We start from the raw sequence: 8550 nt of genomic DNA, 5'->3' as shown, positions 1-8550 counted from the left end.
GGACCCTCCAGAAACTGTATATTTCAGTTCTTCTCATGCAAAGAGAATGTCATGGACTATCAATAGCAGTACTTGTACTTGAAGTTGTTTTCTTGTTTCTATGCTGGATTTCAAAGTCATCTATAATATGCTGCTATCCTGTCTCTTCAAAGTTCATTTTAAATGGCAGCCAAATGGCTGAAATTAAAGACCAAATCTGTATCCAGAAAAGACAAAACATCATATCACATAAGACCTAGACCTCCCATACCTGGCTTAATGGATGCCATTCCTTAAATAATTTAGATAGAAGTATTTACAAACAAACAAAACAAGTAGAAAGGAGACCAAAGGAAGAGAAAGAACATTCAGTTTTAATCTAATAGCTTTATGCCTTATGCTAAAGTTTTTCATACCACTTTTCTCCCAGGCTTATCACTCCCAAATTTCTGGGAAATCTGTCAATTTTAGAGTTACTGTAAATTCACCCACTTACAAAAATTACACTGTGCACTCTTAATTAGCTTGTGTAATAAATAGATTAAGCAAAGAAAGATAAAATATTTTAAGAAACCTATGATCTAGGGTACTTTCCAACATTATCTACTGATCAGATAATGGAGACCACATCAACTGAAGGATCCTGAGAACAACCAGACCACCATAAACCATCTGGGATCATCAGACTGATTTTATCCCTGCATATCTTCCCAGGCCCACCTGTCACCAAGATTCTTAAAGAGCCTGAGAATTCCCAAGGCATCTCTCACTCTTGAGAGTGAGCCTGTATTCTCCCTTGAATGTGTATACCTTGCTTTCCTAAATAAGTCTCTGTGCCTCTAACTGACATGCCCTTAAATTAATTTCTGTTACATTTGTTCAGGAATCCCACTTGTCCGGAGTTGAGGTCTGTCCATGAACTTCCCAGACTTCCTCTGGTGACAGGATTAATCAGCTTTGTTGATATGAAACACCTCACCATCCTACATTCTGATGAAAGAATTCCACCCCAAATTTCTGGAAGACAATAATGGGTTCATTAATTGTGTGGATTGGGAGGGAGGGAGGACACGGGCTTCAATATCTGGTGCTGCCACTATCAGCTATGTGACCTAGGTAGGGCTAGATTCCTTTCTTAAAGCTTCATATGTATCATCTATAAAATGGAGATGATAAGATCAATTATATGAGGTAGAACTACATGAAATACTGAAAAATTATTTATCAGGGTGACTGACAAGAAGTATACAGTAATGCCAGCTCTGATTATTATTGCTAATATTATTATTAGTTTATTTTGCATATTTTTCCTCTCTGTGATCTTAATCAGTATTCAAGCTTTTTAGTTCCCTAAGCAATTTTGGACAGTTTGAAAGCAGAAGGAGCCATAAGACCAAGTTATTCCTGTTTGTGGAAAGCCTGAATTCTTTCAAGAAATCATTCAGGTTTCCCCATGAGGATGACAGGAAGAGGATTCCTGTTTGGAAGCAACAAGCTGCCAAAGGAAGGTCTAAGAAGTTCTGATAATTATCCTACTCATGTATGTCTCTGACCTGGAAAAGAGGGATAGCTCTAAGGGTAAGGGTAAAAGAACTTTCTTTCAGTAGCCCCTGAAGTTTTGATAATTTGAGTCTATGAAGCAAACTAACAATAGACTGATTCAGAGGAAAAGAAGCATAAACATTTAATGTACAAGCAAGCACATGGGAGTCAAATAAAATATGAAATGTAAAAAAACCTGCCAGATGGTGGAAGCTTAAATAGCATTCTGAGCTACCCAAGGAAGTAGAGGCTTGGGGCTACTGTGGGAGTTGGTGACAGGAAGGAATGGGAAGGGGGGTGTTCTCTGTGGGAGGTAGGTTGGTCCAGGGAGGGTGAGGGGAGGAAATGCATGTCAAACAAAGGCCATCGTGCCATGCAAATAAAGTCTCTCAGGTAACAGGATAGGTGGTCACTTGGAGTGAAGTCTCCGTGGGTGAGGTTTCAGACCTTTTATAAGAGTTAATCTCTGTTGAATGAGATATCAAAGAGGGCATCCAGGTCAATTCCATTCCATCTGAAGAACTCTCCCTTAGACAGATAAAAGAACTTCAGAGAAAGTTCCTTACTGCAGGAAGATGAGAGACCTGGGTTGGTAGGTGAGGGGTAGGAGTTATAGAAATCTTGAAGCCGCTCTTTAGTTCAAATTACTCAGTATATCACATGTCATATTTTGGGGGTTTATTTTCTGTTTTGCAGCATACACTTCAAATGGGAAGGGGAGATGCTTCACACTTACCTTGGTCCTATTTGTTTTTTTGTCTCCACTTATGATAGAGTAATATATCTTGATTTTATTAACAAAGCATTGTTTAAATAAGAATTCCAAGGACAAAGAACTAAAAAGGATTGTGGAAAACTGTGTTTGAATTCCATATCTTTGGAATGTGACTTTGGGCTCCCATGGGAGGGTGACTGAACATGAAATGTTCTCCAGGGACTGGTGGCTGGCCATTCCCCAAGTCCCGTTGCCTCCAATAGCCACCTCCATTTCTTCTTTTTCAGAAGCTGTGATCCAAGGTATCTTGGATGAAGATACTACCATAGCTGTGTGACCCTGAGCTTTTTGTTTGAAAATGGAGTTAACAGAGCTCAGCTTTCTGAGGACACAGGGGTTGAAACAAAAGACCCCTTGAAGGTCTTTTTCAGTGACAAAAACATTACAAAAATAAAATTAAGCCTGTGTCTTTCTTCCTATAGTTAAGATGATGGTTGGGAATATATATTTCAATTAATTCATCCTATCAACAACTCTATCACTAATTTAGGCACATAGAGAAAGAGAAGCTCTAACTTCATGCAAAGTATCTTTCCTCCAAAACACAGTGCAATCAAATTCACTGGAGTAAATGGAATCCCTCTGATTCCACAGAGTGCACCGACAGCCATGATTTGATCTTCTGAGAATTAGGTTTCTTATAGAAGAACAAGAGAAACATGAAGTCAGGTCATGGTTGTACTTTTCACTATAACTTGATAGGTTTAATCTTAATTCTGAAAACATTTCCTCCAAGCATTCTGTTTTCTAAAACAGTCCTTTATGAATTTATCATTCTCAAATTTCCCTAATTCTGTGCTTCAAAAAGAGAGTTCCACGGAACTCTAGTTCTGAAGAATGTTAAAGGAAGGTATGCGAAGAAAAACAAACAAAAAGGCTTTCTTTTGTCAAGATTGAAATATATTGACCGTTTTAGTTCATTTATGCTGCTATAAGAAAGTACCCAGAACTGAGTGATTTATTAATAGTAGAAATTTATGGCTCATAGTTCTAGAGGCTGAATTTCAAGATCAAGGTGCTAACAGATTCAGTGTCTGGTAAGGACCTTTTACTTACAGATGGTATCATTACTTTGTCCTTGCATGATGAAAAAAAAATGAAAAGCTTCCTTAAGGGTCTTTTCTTCTTTCTTTTTGTTGTATGTATTTTTATTTTGGGGGCACATACAAGGCAACGGCTCCACCACTGAACTACATTCTCAACCCCTTCAAGTGTCTTTTAAAGGGCAGTAATCCTATTCCTAGTCATTAATCACGTACCAAGGCCCCAATTCCTGTTAGTATTACATTGGAGATTAGGTTTAAACACGAATTTTGAAGATCATAGCATCTTAGTAAACAAGTTCAGTTTTCCATCTTATAATAGATCTTAGAAAATTTAACATTTTAATATGCATTATGGATTTTATGAAAGAGATCTACTATGTGATTTTTTTACCAAATTTATTTGACCATGGAATTATTTGTTCCAAAGATTACCTGCTAAAAACACAGCTGGTCACCATGTGGGGGACTCTAGTTTGGATCTAAGCATTTTTAAATTCGAATTCTGAGCTGGATGACTTGTGCCTCCACATTATAAAGTCATCGATCCTTGTGTTAATCACAATAAGGATTGGACACGAAAAGCAGCTTATCTAGAAAGATGGAAATGAGTAAGGCGCTGAGCAGTGCACAGATTCTTAGATGACCACATTGGAAATTAGCTCTCTGTTGTGGAAGCCATAGATGTTTTAGAAGTAATAGAGATAGAGATGGGAAACTGAGATCACATCAATCACAGAGATAAGAGCAATCCCTGGACCCAGAAATCAGCTGGACAAATGTACCAGGATGATTGTTTTCTTGTAGAAGATTCAAAGTCATAAGAAAAATAACTAATTTTCCCCTATCAAACCATAAACTATCCAAGAAAGCCATATCTTGAGATTCCATATATATATATATATATATATATATTTACATATATAATTTATATATGTATAATGCATATGTATATATTTATATATATTATACATATTATTTATACATAAATTATATGTTATCATTGTAGAAAGTTTGAAAAAAAGATTGTAGATTATAGAAATGATTTGCCTTTTCACTACTCAGCTATTCAATGTTTTATAATTTTTTAGCCTGTTTCCCCATATATATGTCTATATACATACATACATATATATGAGGCTAATTATAATGTATATAAACAAATATGTCCACATATATTTTATATATATTTTGTGTATGTAACTTTCCAACTGCTTTTCCACTTCATTTTATCTAATTAGAATGTTTCCTTCCTATTAAAACTCTTTGATATCACATTTCACGACAGTTATAAAATATTCCATCATTCAGCTAGATGGTCATTTCTGTTGTTGGACATTCAGTTTCCTTGTAAATTTTCACTATTATAAATAGAGCTATCATAAATATCTGAACATAAATCTTTGTCTGCATTTGTTTATTTCCTTGGTATGGATTCCTAGAAGTGGAATTATTGCATTTAATGGCATAAATTTTTTCAAAGCTCTTTATACACTAAAGACTAATAGCTTGCCAGAATATTTATATCAATCTATATTCCCAGGGCATATAAAAGTGGACAATGGAGTAATGACTTGTAGTTTTGGAATCTGTAAATAAAAGTACACAAAAAAAATATCTTTACCCTGAATTTTGTAAAGTTAAAATAAAGGTATTTCAAGAATTTTATATAAATTCTCTACTAAAAAATCTATATATTTTATATCATATATCTATCTATACATGATACCAATTTATAATTCTGCTACATAAAGAAGCAGTTCTAATCTATAAGTAATGAATTTGAATAACTACTTTAAATTCTTGTATTCCTTATGTTGCCTTCATGAAACTTTTTACCTATCGTCTACTCTAAATTGGAGTTTCTGCTTTGAGGATCTTATCACTAATGTGTATTTTCCTTCAAATGCAGTCTTTATTTTAATTAACTGTCTGTTTTGAGAACTTGGCACCCTTTCCTTCATTCACTTTCTAGAACACTTTGCCTATGTTATTTTCTCATCTAAAAATTCTTTCCATTTATATTTGATTTTTTACTTTCTTACTTCATTTAGATCTGTTTTAATATCATTTCTATATGAGCATACATCTTCCTTTACTCTTTCTTTACACTGCTTGATTTTGTCCTAGCAATTATTATGTAAAACATATTATATACTTATTTTTTTTATATTTTTCTCCCCCCAACCCCCAAAGAATTAAAATTTCAAGAGGGAAAAAAAACTATGTGTGCTTATGCACTACCACATCCCTAACATGTCCAAGGTGTCCTGCACAAAGAAGCAGCTCAATAAATATTTAACAAATAAATGAACAAAATGATTTTCACCACCTCTAACTTCCTTTGGGGGATTAAAAAAAATGTTTGCCATCAAACTTGCTAATGGAAACAGTTGTGTGATTGTGCAGTTGTACCTTTTTCTAAATCCAACACTAAGTTGCCTTTTTCCTATACTGTGTATTTTTTCCTCTGGGATCACAGGGTTTAGTCATAGGCAATGCTGAAAGGAAGAGCACTTAAACACCATTTAATGAGAGGAACCATTTCCTGCCTAACATCTAATCTGTAAATTGATCTCCCACAGAGCAGAAATATGGATACTACAATGCTTTCTGTTCAACACTTTTTATATCTCCCTGGGCTCAGGGGTCCTATTATTTACTTATGCTGTATCTGATATCATGAAGCTGGACAAGAAGCTTGCTCCAGAGTGGGTCTGTGGTGACAGGTATGCTGGGGAGGTTGGGGGAGACATGGGGATATGTTTAATATGACTAATACTGAACAAAGAAAGAAAAACGGACCCTCTCTTCCCTGTAATAGTTCATTTAAAAAAAGAAAAAGAAAAGTTACCACTCACATTTTCCTTTTTCAGAATATATATTCCTAAGTCCTTTACTTCAGAGTTAACAAATAGACTGGCCCTTGTTTGGAGGCAATTATTTTCATTCAATGTAGTGATTTCTTTTGTTATTATTTGTTCATATTTTCAATTAAGCCAAGACATAAAAATTGGAAGATGTTTTCATCAGCTTTTTCGCTGCTGTGACTAAAGGACACAACCAGCACAATCGTAGAGGAGGAAAGGTTTAATTTGAAGGCTTACAGTTAAGAGGGTTTTAGTCCATAGAAGGCCAGCTTCATTCCTTGGGGCTGGAGGTGAGGCAGAACATCATGGTGGTAAAGTATAGCAGAGGGAACCAGCTCACATGATGATCAGAAAGCAGACAGAAAGACTCTATTCACCAGATACCAATATATACCCCACATCCATGCCCCTAATGAACCACTTCCTCCAACCACATTCCCACCTGCCTCCAGTCATCACTCAGTTAATTCCATCAGGGATTAATTCACTGATTAGGATAAGGCTACAACCCAGTCATTTCTCCTCCAAACCTTCTTGCATTGTGTCACATGTGAGCTAAACCATAACAGGAGATTTTAAATGAATATCTAAATGTTAAGTTTTTGCTTGAAGAACTAAGGTGTTCTGGTAAACTTCCAATCAGCAATAACTTCTAGAAGTGGGTGGTGCCACCTTCTTTGGGATACACAGACATGTTTCATGGTGTGCTGTGGTCCCATGGCTCCCTACTATGTGGCACATCCTGAGATATACTACCCATTTCTGCTTGTCATCAGACTTACTACCCTAATGTTCAAGTCCTAGTAGAGAACTGCTTCTAATCCTATTCTCTTTGTTATTTATATTAATGGCCAGGGTGCTATAACACAATTCCTGGTTTAAAACTTTTGGAGATAATGAGACTTCAAATTTTTCTCAGTTTTCACTTCTGAAAGAGGTTTGAAACCTCTCTTTGTCATATAAGTACCCAGAAATTAATAATGTTCCTCAGGTTACCTGATCAAATTATATTAGAATAAGTTACCATGGACTGACTGGATTATGTCCCACCCTTGCCACCCAAAATCCATATATTGAAATTCTAACACTCAATGTGACAGTGACAGTGTTTCAAGATGGGGCCTCTGTAATGTACTTAAGTTTAGAATGTACCGTTATGATGGCATTAGTTCCCTTGTATTTTTTCTGTGATTTATTTTCTCAAATTTTCCAAGATTTAAGCACATTCCCAGATTTTGCTTGACCATCTTAAAGGTTTACGCACTTTTAAAGTCTTCCTGGTTAGAGACCTTGCTGATCACTTTCACACATACTCTTTTTCTTAATTTACCAGATAAAGTTTATAGGCCTCTTCTTTTCTTCCACACTGCACTCAGGTATTAAAAAATGAATATCTAGGGCTGGGGATGTGGCTCAAGTGGTAACGCGCTCACCTGGCATGCGCGGGGCGCTGGGTTCGATCCTCAACACCACATAAAAATAAAATAAAGATGTTGTATCCACCGAAAACTAATATATATATATATATATATTTCTCTCTCGAAAGAAAAATGAATATCTAATTTTTGATGTCTTTTCACTGTATCTGTAAGATTTTTTTCCTGAGAATTCTTTAAGGCCATGAAATGAGCCCTTTTTATGTTGACTGTGTTTCTTTTGACCTTTATCCTCCTATTATCCTAATATCTAGTGTGCTCCATTTAAGGAAGAATACTTAGCATTTCTGTCCCTGAGTTTCAAGTTACTAAAGACTACATGGAAACATTATTTCAATCTACTTTTAAAAAGAGGATCTAAACATTAATTCAGGATCATTGTATTTTCTCTACCTTTTGGGACTAAAAATCTTAAGCTAAGGGAATCAGAAACTGGCCAGATGTTTTGCTTTTAGCCAAATTAGATTTCCAGTAAATACTTCTAATCTTTCCTAGATACTCCAATTTTAGTGAAATGCTTATTACATAGTCAACAGCCGATCAATATAGGCTTTAATAATAGTTAAGAGAAAGGGTAATTACAATCTGAAATTGTAAGTCAAAGTTTCCATTTAAAGAAGAGACTCAGCATGCAGGAAAATGGAATGTCCCCTTTCTTTATTCTGCATTCCTTCTAAGCTCTTGCCAAAGGAATGGCAATTTCAATAGTGCCCAACTATGGATGCCACTGTTGGTTTCACTTGGGATGATGTCACATTGTCCAAATGCTTTGACCACATCTTGAGTTCTTTTTTATTCCTGCCAACCACACATATTCTTCCCTATGAAGACTAAGCCAAGTGTGAGATCCTCCTGGGAGGTAATTTAGTGACAGTAACACCTGCACCAGAGCAGAAGCACAGGAA

Source organism: Marmota marmota, unplaced genomic scaffold (assembly GCF_001458135.2).
Source record: "Marmota marmota marmota unplaced genomic scaffold, marMar, whole genome shotgun sequence".
NCBI classification, from domain to species: Eukaryota; Metazoa; Chordata; class Mammalia; order Rodentia; family Sciuridae; genus Marmota; species Marmota marmota.
Note: the sequence above shows the minus strand (reverse complement) of the source record.